Source organism: Vicugna pacos, chromosome 1, assembly GCF_048564905.1.
Source record: "Vicugna pacos chromosome 1, VicPac4, whole genome shotgun sequence".
Classification (NCBI taxonomy): Eukaryota; Metazoa; Chordata; class Mammalia; order Artiodactyla; family Camelidae; genus Vicugna; species Vicugna pacos.
In genome coordinates, this window is record NC_132987.1 from 73455881 (window position 1) to 73470965 (window position 15085).

At 45.4% G+C, this 15085-nt stretch overlaps 1 protein-coding gene across 5 annotated transcripts in view; it reads right to left on the reverse strand.

Moving 5' to 3' along the window:
• The window catches only part of BOC (BOC cell adhesion associated, oncogene regulated), a 112087-nt gene that overhangs the window by 36225 nt on the left and 60777 nt on the right, over nt 1–15085 (reverse strand). Inside the window, exon 1 of one of the 5 annotated variants that reach the window (XM_072965293.1) lies at nt 11115–11251. The exons of the other annotated variants lie outside the window; for them this stretch is intronic. The gene's annotated coding sequence lies outside the window, so the exon portion shown is untranslated. Of the gene's footprint in view, nt 1–11114; nt 11252–15085 lie in introns of those variants that run through there. 5 annotated transcript variants of the gene reach the window in all.

Sequence of the window (15085 nt, forward strand, 5' to 3'; positions counted from 1 at the left end):
TCTATGGAGTAAGATTCCCAACTGTCTTTAAAGGCAGAGAGAAGTTCTGCCCCTAGAAGGTGATGCCAAGTGGCTGACAGGTGTGGGCTGGCAGCCCTCTGGCCTCAAGAAAGAGGGTGGTGCTCCTGGACCAAGGAGTGACACTGGCGGAATACTTGGGGAAACAAGTGAATTTAATTCTCAGACGGCTGAATATGTGAGTTTATGTAAACCTAGAAGAAGGATTTAAGAAAGGGCATTTTTTTTACTTAAAAAGTTTTTACCCACAGATGTAATTAAAGGGAAACATTTTAAATTAGGGGGGACCTCAGGAAAAAAAATAATCGCTTAGAATAACACCTAACAGGTATCTGGTATTACAAGTGAGGAAAGCAAGGTGCAGAGAGGCTAAGTGATTTGCGGAAGGTCGCCCAATTAAGAAGACAGATCTAGGGCTACAAGTCAGGACTCCTGACTCCTAGTCCAGCGCTCCGTCCACTACCTTGACTCTGCCTCCCAGAAAATTGTTTCTGGGTCATATTAACCAACTGCTTAGAGCTGCTTTTAGAACTAAATTTGGAAGGTTTTTTGAATTTACTTTCTCATGCATAAAAATATCACCTGGATCATTATCTGTAACAGTAACTTTCTGTGTTGTCATTTTTATTCTTTACCATTTAGATCCTAATCTGGAAGAATCCTACTGTTGTTCACACAAACCTCTTCAATAGAATTTTCTGCAACGATGAAAATGTTCTGTATTTGCACTGTCCCAAATGTTAAGATAGCCACTAACTACTTGTGGCAGTTAAATACTTGAAGTGTAGCTAATATGACTAAGGAACTGAATTTTTTAACATTTTTTATTGATTTATAATCATTTTACAATATTGTGTCAAATTCCAGTGTAGAGCACAATTTTTCAGTTAGACATGAACATATATATATTCATTGTCACATTTTTTCCTCTGTAAGCTACTGCAAGATCTTCTATATATTTCCCTGTGCTATACAGTATAATCTTGTTTATCTTTTCTACATTTGGGTTGGAAGGGATAGACTGGGATTTCAAAATGTAGGAATTGAATTTTTAATTTTAGGTTAGCCAATAGGGCTAGTGGTTACCAAATTAGGGAATGCGGTTCAAGACTATTAACTGGAACATCCACCCAGACAGCTCTGATGTCACACAGGGGAGAATGACAATGGTTTGATGGTCTTAAGTATGAGCCATGCTCCAGCCAGCCTCTAAATATATCTCTAAGTTATTCCTTATCCAAAGTTTGTGTATGTGTTTTCTATTAAAAAACTGTGTGTACTGTGATATTATTATATTGGGAAGGAAAAACATCACTGTGATCTACCATACACCAGACAGCATGCAAGGCACTGTATCAGAGGATGGATTCTGTCCTGAGAAGCTTAAAACAAAGCTTAGAATAAGTCAGCCAGTGCTCGGCAAATACCCATAAGCTCTTTATTTCCTAATCTCCTCCACAGGTGGCTTAGGGCCATGTGACCAGTGCTGGCCAATGGCCTGTAAGTGAACATGTTCTGTGTCACTTCCGGGCTAAGGCAGTTAAGAGCTAGAGAACTAGGGGGGCGGTGTATCCCTCCTCCCAGCCCCGGTGAGCACATCATGTTTCAGGAGGCACAGCTGCAGGATGGAAGGCAGACAATCTACGACAGGAGAAGCACTCTTAAACAACTCAGTCCTTGTTGCATAAAACCACTGAAGTTTTGGGATTACGTTCATGTAACAACTCTAACATTCTTTACCCTAAAACTTCACCTGATCACCAGCTTCGTTACAACCGGAAAGTGGCAAACAAGAGCAGAGGGAGGAGAGCATTTTTAATTTCAGGTCTTCAGGAAAGGTTTTCTGGATACGTGGGTTTGAAACTGGGTCTTCTGGAATATGCACACGGAAAGAGACAGGCCCTGCAGGGAGGTGACCCCGACCTGGTGGGAAGGGTCTGTTTGCAGGGGGTGCATCAAGCAATCTGGCTGTCACAGGATGCCTATCTCGAACAGTGGTCTCCTAACCTTTCTGATTTTGCTCCCTTAGGAGAAACGTATTCTGGGCAAATATCGCTAATACATGCATATTTATTCATAAATTTAGTGCATGTGCTGCCAGACTAAAATTTATGAGTAGGAAGAGATGAAATCATATTTTAATGACTTGTTAATCATGACTGTCTTATAATATCATTAAGCAAATACCTGAAGGCAGCAAGCCTACTTAGGGTTAGATTCATCACTAATGACATGGATGTAATCTCTTTGAAAAGGTCTGCTTGAATGCTAATTATGTTGTTGACTTCTCATCAGATCCCATTATTATGGGATATATTTGTTTCTACTTCCTAGTGTGACTGGAAAAGGGGTCAGCTCTGCTGTTTCCATCCTGTCTGCAAGTGCTTAGATTATCAGCACATCAACCCAGTTTCTTTGTAGCAATCTCTTTAAGCCACTTGTCCTTTTGGGAGTTAATTTAGTTAAAACTAAATAATATAATCTGTAAATCCACTTAACAGAGAACAGGAACACTGGGGAGTGAATGAACAAGTGAGTGAGGTTGCCCCTACCCCAGCCCCCTCTCGCCCACCCCCGCCCCGCCAAGCCCTCCAAGCAGTGCAGGTCCTTCGTGCTGTGGCGACTAAAGGAACGACAGCAATCCTAATGTTAAATATGAGGAAAGCGGAATTTCTTTCCTATTCATTTTGTGGACAGAAATCAACTTTAAGAGACCCTCTTATCTCCCAGCGCCCCAGTGGAATATGTTCTATTTCCCCTTCGGGGCTTGCACCCCGCTTTGGAGACTATTCCAGAAGAATGAAAAAGAGGCAAGGGAAAAACTGAGATTGAGTCATGTAGTGAAAGACTAGGAAACAGAGCCTGAAGTTAACACCATAGACAGAGGGTGACTGCTGATGGTTTTGAGAAGGGAATATATAACCAAAGAGGCATTTGGGGGAGATTAGCAAAACCTGGGCTCCTAACTCACTCTGAACTCCAAAGTTATAACAAGCTGCTAATTCTACTCAGGTAGGTGGACCCTTTACGATCCAGCCAAGGAGCAAGGAAGAGTCTGGACACAGCATCTTAGCTCTGGGGAGGAATCCCCCACCAGAGAGAAGCCACCTCTGCCTTCTGAGTAAAGAGAAGGTTTGGTCTCTTGATCTGCCCACTGGACACATCTAATCCTCTCTCACCTTCACCACTTCAGGAAAAAGTTACTTGGGAGTCTCATTTCTCTGTCACACATACTTCTCCCTCAAAATGGCCTCATTTCTTTAAAGAGATTAAAAAAAATCTACCCTTAAAGAAAGGGAAAGAGGGGGAAAAAAACCCCACAAACCTTACTGCTAAACTGAAAAAAGAGAAAAGGAAAACCACTTCCTTTCTTCTGCACTCGCCTCTCAACTCCCCCACCCCTATTCCATATAAATTCAATTTGACAACCCTACTAATTGGATAAACGCAGCTCCTACACTCCTGGAAGGCCATTCCCTTTTCTTTTTTGTTGTTTTTGGAGGGCTCAAAACAGGGTGATTGTGCTGTTCTTTAACACGAATTCCATCTGCTTTATTTCTCTCTCTCCATTCACCGCTCCTCCTGAATATTTATGAGGCCTTCCCTCAGGCCTACCCCCTCCACCCCACCCCTACCGCCTTCCTCCCTCAACCCACCCCGCCCCCCAGCCTCCTCTCCCTTCTCTCGGAGCAGGACAAAAACTTTCCAAATGGCCCCCCCTCCTTGCTTTAGATAAACACAGGCAGTGTCAAGTGTGAGGGGGAGGGGGAGGTGGGTAGGGGGTTCAACTGCCAGTCAAGCCCCCGGCCTTCAATGAGGCCCAGGGGCCTCCCCTAATCTGCTGCATGCTTGCCATATGGGGGCTGTGTTGCCCGGGGAAACACTAACAGGCAGAACGGAGCTTAATAGAGTCCATATTCATTGTAATGCAGTGAGATGGCTCAAGGCACCACTGCCCCTTCGGTCCAGTTTCATTCTTCTGTTTCCTTCTTTCTTTCTGTTTTTCCTCCCTTTTTCTTTCTTTCTTCCTTTTAAAAGGACTGGGTCCCCAGAGACTAATCTGGAGAGGTCTGGGCTGGCAGAAAGGCCGGACTGTGGAGTTAAGAGGGAGGAAGGTGAGGTGATGTTGAGGTGGCGGCAGGAGCTGGCAGGGAGGGCGGGGCTGGGGCACGTGGTACTGCAGGTGTGCGGTGTGTGCAGCCTTGAGGCTGAGCACTTGTGGAGAGAGTGTGGCGGGTGGGGATGGTCCCTCCGGGCATTGGAGCACAGAAGCCTGCATATTTATTCAGCTTTCTGTGTCTAGGTATTCCCAAATCCCCCTCCCATCCCAGTCAATTTAAGGTCATTAAAGCCAGGGACACCTGTCTCCCCGAGATGTCAAGCCTGTGGCCAATTCCCAGCTCTCCACAGTTGCCTTGAAAAAGTCGCAAGTTTTCCAATGGGATGAAACTGCTTTCGAAATAGATCTCTGTAGGGGCAAAAGACCCACCAGCCTGCCAAGTTGGGGCCCACCTTCTCCTCTGGTTGGTCTGGCACTAAGGAAGAGGTGACAGTTGTGGTCCGCCACAGCCAAACCAAGGGCATATGGAGCCTCTCTGCATGGATGGAGTGGGCTGTCTAGCAGATGAAGCTGTGTCTTAAGTGTATCTGCTAGGAGTGAGCCTCGGGGCTCCCTGAGGTCAGAGGTGCACTTTCCCCAGGGCCAAAAAGAGAAGGAGGGGAGAGATGTGGGGAGAGAACAGAGTACACTTCTCCCAACTTCTCAGAAAAAATAAAATAGGTAACCGAACTATGACAGCATACCTCAAAAAATAAAGAATCTGTTTTGTAGGTTGTGAAACAAAGTTATTGGTTCTGTGACTGTAAAAAAAAATCCCAAATTTAAAATCAAGACAGAAAATGAAAGCAAAGAAAAGCTGTAAAAACTTCCACATGCTCTCTTACAGCTGAAACTTGAATCCCATGGCCTGGCACACTGGACGAGCTCAGTAAATGGTTGCTGAAGGAGTGAACCGTGTACACGCTGCTGTGGTTGTTCCATTGCTCACCAAGAACTGGAAACTCTTCACCCAACTGACAACTGCAGTCAGGGCTCGGGTGGGTGACAATGGCTTGAACAGAAGCAGCAAGATGCTGCTGCACTTTTGCTAGGAGTGGTCCTGCCACAGTGATGCCTGCATCTATCACACCGGCCTTTCACTGCCTGCCTCACCCAGCGCCAGGCAGGCAGGCTGTCAGAGAAAACTGCTCAAACGCAGATTCCGGAGCTCACTGTGGTTTGTTTTTTGTCCCCCAAGCTTGTCCTATTCTACCTTCCTTGCTCTTATCCCACTGAAATGCATCATGAATCTGCGGTTTCCCAAGGGGTTGGGCAAGACTGCAGGAGAGTATGTGAAAGTTCTTTATCATTTAATTTTGCTTTTATCCTGATTTTAAGGCCCTATATCCCAACAACCCTTCAGGAAATGGGGCAATGATATTTTGAGAGCCAGGTCTAATTTCAACTCCTAGTTCTAAAACCTAAATAGCATTTGGTTACCTGAAATTCTACCCAGAGGCCAATCTCAGCATCAAATCCATTTTTAACTATTAGGGGCCCATAAAGGCAGTACCCCCTTCCCTGAAGACCCCAAACCAGAGAAGGTGCAGACACACAACTGCACAGGGCCTTCTAGGACTCAGTGCACTCACCCTCCCTGCAGAAGCAGCCTGCCTTCCCCTCCAACTTCTGTGTTTGTACAGCACCCTATCCCTGGTCATTCTGATCCCACCTACTGTATGTGTTACAGACGAGCCTGTGGGGACACCTGAAGCCCCACGACAAGCCAGTCCTGAAGCACCCTGGGAGCTCAGCAGGGCTGCCAAGCTCTCCCAGCCCTTCCCGCAGAGAGCGCTTTGGTCAGTAATCTCAGCACCGACGAGTGTGATGTGGTGAGAGCCAGAATGGCCAGCTCTTAAGGAAAGCAGGGGCGGCTTCTCTGGTCCAGACCAAATGCTTGCTTTTCATTTCACTGCTCAGAGGACACCCACTAATGACCTGCTTCTAAACAAACTCAAACTCATCTGCTCTTCCCCTATCTTCCCTACGCACCACCTGCTCCGCTGCCCAACCCGGGACTCGCCTTTGTCTCCTGGCTCTCCCCGATTCTCCACCCCAGGATCTGATCAGTTGTGTGGATTCTAACTATGGCAAGAGCAACCAGGGAAATACAATGCGAGTGGCATACAGCATTTAAACTTTTCTAGGAGCCACATTGAAAACTCAAGTGGAAATAATTTTAATAGTATCATTTCTTTCTTTCTTTTTTTTCTTTTTCAGTGCAGGTACTGGGGATTGAACCCAGGACCTCAAGCATGCTAAGCATGTGCTCTACCACTGACCTATACCCCACCTCTCCAACAGTATCTTTTTTTTTTAACACAATATATCCAAAATACTACTACTTCAACATATAGTCAATATAAAAGTTATTAATGAGATGTTTTATATTTTAAGTCTTTCAAATCTGGTGTGCATTTTCTATTTACTTACACATCCTAGTGCAAACTAGCCACATTTCAGGTGCCCTATTGCCATGTGTGTCAGTGGCTACTGTACTGGACAGTACACGTCTAGGGCCCTCATACTGGCTCCCTGATTTTCCTCTCCCCAACTAATACGTCACCACATTGTCACCTACTTTCTTTCTAGAATTTCAAGCTCAAGCCAACAGTAAAAATGACAAATGAGCTGCCACCATTCACTGAGCAATGCCTCCTATAGGCCATCACCCATAATTTGCTTACTTTGATACAATTCTCACAATGGCCCTGTACCATCAACTCGTTTTATAAATGAGGAAACTAAAGCTCAGAGTGATTTAATATTTTGTCCAAGATCACACAGTCACACAGATGGTAAATCAGAGTCAGGATTTGAACGAGTCTGCCTGACTCTAAAACCCCTGGCTCTTGGCACTCTAGCCTACTGCTTGAAGTAAATCATGACCTAATAATCGATGGACTATTATGCAGCCATTTAACACGATAATTAGAAAGATCAAGTAGCAACATGAAAAATGTTAAAAACATATTAAGGAAAAGCACAGATCTTATTTTGTAAAAAGCATGTGAGCAGCTGGGTGTGACCTTGAAGGGAATATGAAATCAAAGCAGCTGATTTGAAAACGTGAAGGAATTATGAGTGATTTTTTTCCCCCTTTTGGGGTCAGTTAAAAACAAACAGACAAAGGAGCTAATAGACTCACCTCTGATAGCTCCCCAAACGACTACGATTAAATGAAGTTCAAACTCCTTCACATAACCTCCCAGGTTCCTAACTGGGCTGCAGCCAGCCATTCCTTTGTCTTCCTCCACAAGCCCTAAACCCTGGGCAAGCTGCTTTCTCGCTCTTTCCTTCTACCAGAACCATCTTGTCCTTCTCCCTTCATTATCCTTCAAAACTTAGCTCAAACGTCACCATATGATGCCGCCAGTGACTAGTCCTCATCCCAGTTTCCAAAGGGTTTTGCTTACCTATTGCAGCATTTCCATAATGACTTATAGATTTGTCTGTCTGTAATGTGCCTCTTTTCCCAGACTATAGACTTCCTGAAGGCAAGGATGTGTCCCATTTCTCTCGGTAACCCTAGCACCTGGAAAAGTGTTGGCACACCACTTGGTCAATGTTTGCTGAGCGGAAGGGTTTATTCAGATGAGAAATTTGGGACTGAGAAGGAATGCTAATCCAAACCACAGACCTTCAGGAGGAATGCCTAGCGACACGCTTACTCGGAATCCAGGGGTTTTTCTAGGGGGAAAGGACTGTAACCCTGGCCTTTATTTTTCAAACCCAAATGGCCCTTAGATGAGTAGGTGGCCTGAGGGGAGGACCAAGCGGCCTGAGGGAAGTCACTGTCCCTGCAGCTGCTCCTATTACTTGGGGTTTCATTCAAGAACCTTCTTTGCTTTCCTTCTCTTCTCCCCAGAACAACACCCGACTAAGTCTGTGCCTCTGGGCTTCCTGCAGCCACTGAACTGCCTGGAACCACCGTGTCGAGGACGATATGGTGACTGGGTGTCATCTCACCAGCATCCCGTGACCCTGAGTTTGAGGCCAGGGTGGAAGGAGGCAGGCAGAGGGGGATGGGAGAAGGAGAAAGAAGAACTCTGTGGAGTGAGAAAGAGCACAGGTCCAGGCCTGAAGCGAGAGCATGGGAAGGATGCGGGCAAAGATGCAGGAAAGGCCATCAAACACGCTGAGCTCCTACTTTGTGCTGAGCCCAGTGCTGGGGGCACATGTAACACTGTCACTCTTCATCCTGACAGCTCAGGGAGTGTCCCTGTCCCCTTTACAGATGGGGAGGGAGGTTATTAACACCCTTCTTGATCCTTTACCACACATAGATTTTAGGGCTCAACTCAAATTTTTCTTACAGACATAGCTTCTCTACCAAGCTTCTCAACACTGAAACTGTAGGGTCAGGTACGGGAAAACCATGAACCCTGGGTCTGGAAATGAGCTCTGCCACTCTGTCCCCTCGGCAGAAGGTGACTTTGGGTGAATTACGTAATCCCTGACCTTAGGTTTACCCTCTGTGAAAATGAGAATGATAATACCCCCTTGCTGAGCTGCTAATACGAGTTAAGGAGATTATGTGTGAAAGAAGCCTGCACATAGCAACTAGGACGACAGGTGTCACAGAACTTCTCTACTGAAAGCCATTCACTGGAGGTCTAATTTCAGACCGTGGCATTGCCACCTGGTGGGCTCTGAGATTAATGTCCTTTAAGACTTGAAGACACATTGTATTTTAACAACTCCAGACACATGCGCTATCATCTCTTTGCTCATGGTTCCTTATTAAGATGTACAAAATTAAGCAATGGCCCGATTTTGCTGCCCTACAACACATGCATCAGAAGTTCAACAAATATTCTTGGCCGAAAAAAAAGCAGTAACACCTACATTCTACACAGTGTTTTACAGAATCTCACAATAGCCCTGTGGGACAGAAGATGCCTAGACAGTGCTATAGTGTTCCCAAGTTTGTGGCATGCCAATTTCTAGCCTTTCAATCTCCACCCAACACTAGTCAACATTTACATCACTTAAGCTAATGACCTCTCCCACCACCGCCCCTGCCCCCGTTTATGCCCCCTCTCTGCATTCTCTTGATGATGATAATGATGATAATGATCATAATTTCTCTGTAGTGTCTCTACTTGTTTGCAGAGAAAAGGGAAAGATCCCTGTCAGATAGTAGATCATTCGGGACAAGAAGTTCTGGAGATGTGTTTACAGAAAGGAAAACACAGCCCCAACCCCTTTCTGACTCTCCACTTCCAGCTCCAGAATGAGTTCACCTCGACCTCATCAGTGAATGGACAAAGCCACAACAAACCACCTGCTCTTTTTGCACCTACTGGTTTCTAATTACAGCCTATGGCCAGGGCTCTAGCCACACAAGTAAACAATAAAGGAAAATGGTAACATAGTGGCTGGAGAGGAAACAGGAGCATCAACTCCCAAGGCTTCTGGTGCTCATAGCTGACAAAAGATCCAAGGTAAAAGGAATTAATTAGAGCTTGGGTAGACAGCACAAAGTATATAAACACACCAGTCCCAGGAACTGAACAGCACTTAAGGCAGATCTTAACAGCTTGAAGTCCGCTTCTCCTAGGATGAAGGACTTTAGCAAGTGAGCCATGTGGAGCCGTGTGTGAACACAAACTTTGCTGTCCTAAGCAGGCTCAGGGGAAGAAGGCTGGAACACCGGAAGGTGCCCGCTGAAAGCGATGGAGCCCTGAGAGGAATAGGACATACTACCTCAGGAAATACACCAGGGAGCAACCAATGCTCAGTCTGCAATACACACAGAACCACAGAAAAGGCACTTTCCCCAAACCATCCAGAAGAATAACAGGATTTGGCTCAGGGGGAGAGTAGGAGAGACAAGGTTTTCTGCTTAGTGTTCATGGTGAGCAGAGCAGATAAAACAGCTGGCAACCCCAAAGTAACTCCTGATGAGAGATCCAAGTCCCTGGGGTGGGCTCAGGGCAGAAGTCAGGTCAGTTCAGCAAAACCACTCTGAGCACCCACTAGATGCCACGTGCTGTATGGGGAAGTGGAGGGGCCACAGAGAAAACCAGGCAGTATCCCACCCTTGAAGAGCTTGGAAGCTCCTCAATGTTCACCTGGACTGTATCTTTCCACTACACCAACTTAAAATGCAGCGTGGCCTCAAGAAAAGATCAGAGTCAAAGATAAACTCGATTTTACAAAGTACAGGCAAAGCACCAGAACCACTAGCAAAAGCATCAGAAGCAGGACAAAAGAAACACGGCACACACTGGAGCACAGACACACACTCAGGCTCTGCTCAGCACAGGAGTTCTCCAACACAGGCCTTTTCACAGGTCCTGAGTTCAACCCCCAGTGTCACCATTAAACCTCTCTTCAGCTGGCATCTGACTGCACTGTGACTCAGACAGTTTCTCTCCAAGACTCTCCTGCAAGCAAGAAACCCTTACCCTGACATTGAGGAGGAACCACTTTGATGCAGGACAGAAGAATCTCTCAGAGTCATGTTGAAGGAAAAAACAGATCACATTAGCGAATCATCCAGAATGACTGGTACAAAGCAGTTTGTTCAATAAATGACAGCAACTTTTCAAATCTGAGTAACTCCCTTCAGGGTTACTCATAGGAGTATTTTCATTAATCTGATCCTTGTTGCAGATTATTCCTAGTATTTTAATAAAAAAGGTTTAAGAATAGGTAAATTTCTCAGGCACCAGACCCCCTCATCCAGGCTTTCCAGGCATCTTGCTCTGGGCATGTATACTCACTATGTCTCAGACAGACCAGCGACCGACACACACGCGCACACACGTGCGTGTGCACGTGCTCACAGTGAGCAGCTCCAGCTTTCCGGCTCCAGCAGGTAAGTGTGCTTTAGAATCATGACAGTTTACTTTCTTTCCCACCTGACCTCACACAAACCCACTTTCTTCACCTCTCTGACCCCCAAATGTACACATTCAGTCCCCCACCCACCCTCAATCTTCCTCAATTAGAAAGCTCTTTTAAACCACCTGAAACTTAAAATAAATACCAGTTTGGAAACGTGAAGCATGCTCCAGTCCGTCCGTCTGTCCCTGCTTTCTCTGCTGGAAGCCCACGACCCAAACTCCCGTAGGTTCTCCCCAACTTGCGAAGCCCGGGGCCTTGGTGCAAGGCCGCCACCCCCCGGAGAAAACAAACATGGCGTCCCGCCAGCTGGGTCAGGCACCACTATTTATAGCCGAGCAAAGTGTGGGCGTGATGGAGGGTGGGGAGCGGAGGGGGTGGGGTAATGTGAGCAGCTACTCCTGGTTCCACAGCTGCAGCGAGGATCCCTGCCGACGTTCTGCTGTCCCAGGTGCAATCCATCCTGTGTGACTAATACCATCATCCCTGTGCTGGAGGGAAGCCGGAAGCCTCATTGCTGTAGCCCCAGCACCTATCGCGGTGTTCGGCATGTAATAGGAGTGCAGTAAGTATTTGTTGATTAAATGAACAGATGAACTTTTTTCTTCCTGCCTACCCTACAAGGTTGCAGATGGAGGAGGGGGAGTAGGTGGAGGGAAGGTTAGTGAGGAATGTCTAAAACAGTGCTTCTAAAAACCTATATAGGATGTTCACTACAAAAAAAAATTTAGGGAAATGCTCTGCTAAGAAAAGCTAATTAGGTTCTTTGCTGCAGGCCTTTTCAGAGCCTTCAATGTGCTATTATGCATTGTGAAGCACCAAGAGGGGGATAGAGTATGCACTGAAGGCTGAACTCGCTTAACCGCAGGCCTGGCCTTATTTGACCACAGGCTTCGACTGACTTGACCACAGTACTCTTTTTCTCAGAGTACCATTAGTGAGGAAAATTTCATCAAATACACTTTGGGAAATGTTGGCCTAAGAGGTTCCTGGAGAATATCCCAAAAGCAACTTGTAAAACAGCATCCCGTGTCTGTAATTTTTAAAAAATTGCATGTGAATCTATGGTGTATAGTTATTTGGGTTGTCACAGGAAAAGGTCAAGACATTTAAATGTTAACATCAGTTAACATTTGCATTTTTTATACTTACTACTTCAGAAATATTCAAAGTCGGTTTTGTAATTATCACTCCTATAATTAAAAAGGTAAATTTGAAAAAAACACTGCCCCAAATATTATCATATCACTGAAATTTTATCTTCCCACACGCCTGGGGGCCTCACGTCCCAACAACCTCTTGGGCTATAAAATGTCTCTGCCCCATTATCACATCTGAAGGGTTTCCTGCATTTACCTTCAACAGTCAACATCTTTGGCTTGTAAAGAACCCCTCCCCTAATTCCAGGATTCTGTTGCTTCCACATAATGTAGACAAGCCTTTTGGAAAAAATAAAAATGCATTTAATACTTAACAACCTTTACAAATCTGAAATTCTTTGTTTAGTAAGTTGTATAAAATATCCATCAAATACTTAGTTTGCTGACGTTACCATGTTGGGCAGATTAACATTTAAAGACTGCCTTTTTTTCCTTACTAAATTACTAATTTCCTACTTTAACTGATTTGTAAATATAATTAAAAGTCATTCAGATTTAGTGAATATAACACACCATGTTTTGTCACAGTATGAGATAAAAGTTAACATATAGAATTCGAAGAAATAGTCAATCTTGGCATAAAACAGTATATTAGACCATTTGTTGAGTTACTCTGTGAGATGATGTGCATCTGAGACAAGAGGGAAGGGGGCAGGGCACAAGCACTGAAGGAACAACATAGCCATTGAGGATGCAACACAAACTGGTTAGAACCAAGATGGCAGAAGATTCAATTTCCAGTAGACCTGGAGCCTTGTGGCACACCCATGGGCGCCATGACAGTTCCTAGGCTGACCATAAAAGGTCAAAAAATGGACAGGGGCCCGTTTCCTGGAAATCCCTGCCCCTTCCCCAAAGTAGTTGGAATAATCCTCCCACTTGTTAATATATGAAATGACGGAGCCCATAAAAACTAACAGCTCTGCACCTCATGGTCGCTCTCTCTCGCCTTCTGCAACGACCCGCACTCTGTCTCTGGAGTGTGTATTCACCTTAACTTTAGACACCTTCACAACTCTCGGTCTCTCTCCCTCTCACCTTTTGAAATGGCCACATTCTGCCTGTGGAGTGTGTATCTCTCTAAATAAACTTGCTTTCACTTTACCATGCCTTGCTCTTGAATTCTTTCCTGTGCAAGGCAAGAACCTGTTCTCCGGCAACACATCTATTATCTTGTCTAATGTCTAAAGCAGTCCATGAAGGAGGGAGTATTGAGACAGGAGGTAAGGGGACAGGGCACAACCATTAAAAGAATGACATAGCAACTCACTGTGAGATTTGACTCCCAGTAGACCTTGAGGCCCAAGATGGCGGGAGACTTGACTTCCAGTAGACCTTGAGCTTCATTACATGCTCATTATAATATACTAGCATGGTAAATGGCACTCCCACAGGTGCCATGACAGTTCTGAGGCTAACCATAAAAGGTAGAAAAGTGGGTGGTGGCCCCGTTCCTGGGAATCCCAGCCCCTTCCCCAAAGTAGTGGAAATAATCCTCCCACTTGGTAGCATATGAAGTTACTAAGCCCATAAAAATGAACAACCCCACACTGCGTGGTCACTTTCTCTTTTCTTCTAAGAGGGCCCATACTCTATCTGTGGAGTGTGTATCTCTCAGATATAAATCTACTTTTACTCAACTATGGCTCGCTCTTGATTTTTTCCTGCCCAAAACCAAGGACCCTCACTTGGCGGGGCACATCCCAGGGACCCACCAGAGACCTGGAACACACGACCATCCTCTGGTGCCCCATTTTCCTGTATATACTATTGTCATCCCCATTTTAAAGATGCAGCAATTGAGGCTCAGTGAGGTTAAGCATCTTACTCAAGTAAAGGTTTCAAAGCCAGGGCTATCTGCTCCCCTTGCCTGCTGGTCTTAGTGTTCTTAGCAGATTCAAGCAGATACACCAAAAAAAGGAAGCTGAGAAAGACTGACAAAACCTAAATCAGTCTGAGTTGGAGACATGCACCAGCCAGCATGTTTCGGGAGGGATTGGTTGGGCATGTCCCACAGTGCACTCTGCACCCAGCTCCTGAAGATGCTTTGTCTCCACCCTATTCGGAGTCAGTCCTGAGGTCTGAGCCCCTTGATCCTGTCCAAAAGTTGGCAGCACCCCTTTGAGTCTAGATGCAAATAATACACACCAGCATGTAGTGAGAAACAAAAAAAACTCCTCTGTTTCTTAATCTGGCCTCTCTTATCTTCCTTCTGTTCTCACGTAAGCATTAGATTGGAGGTTCCCAACTCTGGCTGCATAGAAGAATCTCCTGGGGACATTCAAACGTGTCAATGCCTGGGCAGTACCTCAGGCAAATTCAGTTAGAACCTTTGGAGGCGGGACCAAGGCATCAGCATTTTCAAAACTCTTTCCTGGAAACTGTCATGTGCAGCCATGGGTGGGAACCAATGGGTGTTTCCCCCAAGGATCTGGGAGTCCTTTGAAGGTCTGCCAGAAACACCCTAGCTGCACTGGACGCCATAGTTGGAATTGCAAGTTTTGCATAAAGATGTCTATATTATTTTTAGAGAAATTCTTGCCATTTTTAAAGCTGAGTTTTTTTTATCCCACAACTTGAATATTTTAATACATTTTAACGAATGAAACATGGTCTCAAAATTTCTCTCAGATTTCCCCAAATATTTTCTGGACTTCCAGATTCCTAGTTTTCTCCTCTTCACACAGAAATGAAAACCCAAGAGGAGGCCACCATTGCAAAAAGCACCTACTTTGGGGGCCAAGACAGCTTCCATTGTAGCAAAGGAGACACTCAAACAGGTCCCTGGGCCAACAGTCACCCCTACAGGGCTACCACCTCCTACTTCTGGGGGGTGCGGGAGCAGGACTTGGGAGGTCAGAAGGAAACCAGAAGTTTTCCAAGCATATGTACATTTTAGCATTTGCACATCAAAACTGGAAATGCCCTCAGTGATTCCCTGAACAAATTCAGAATA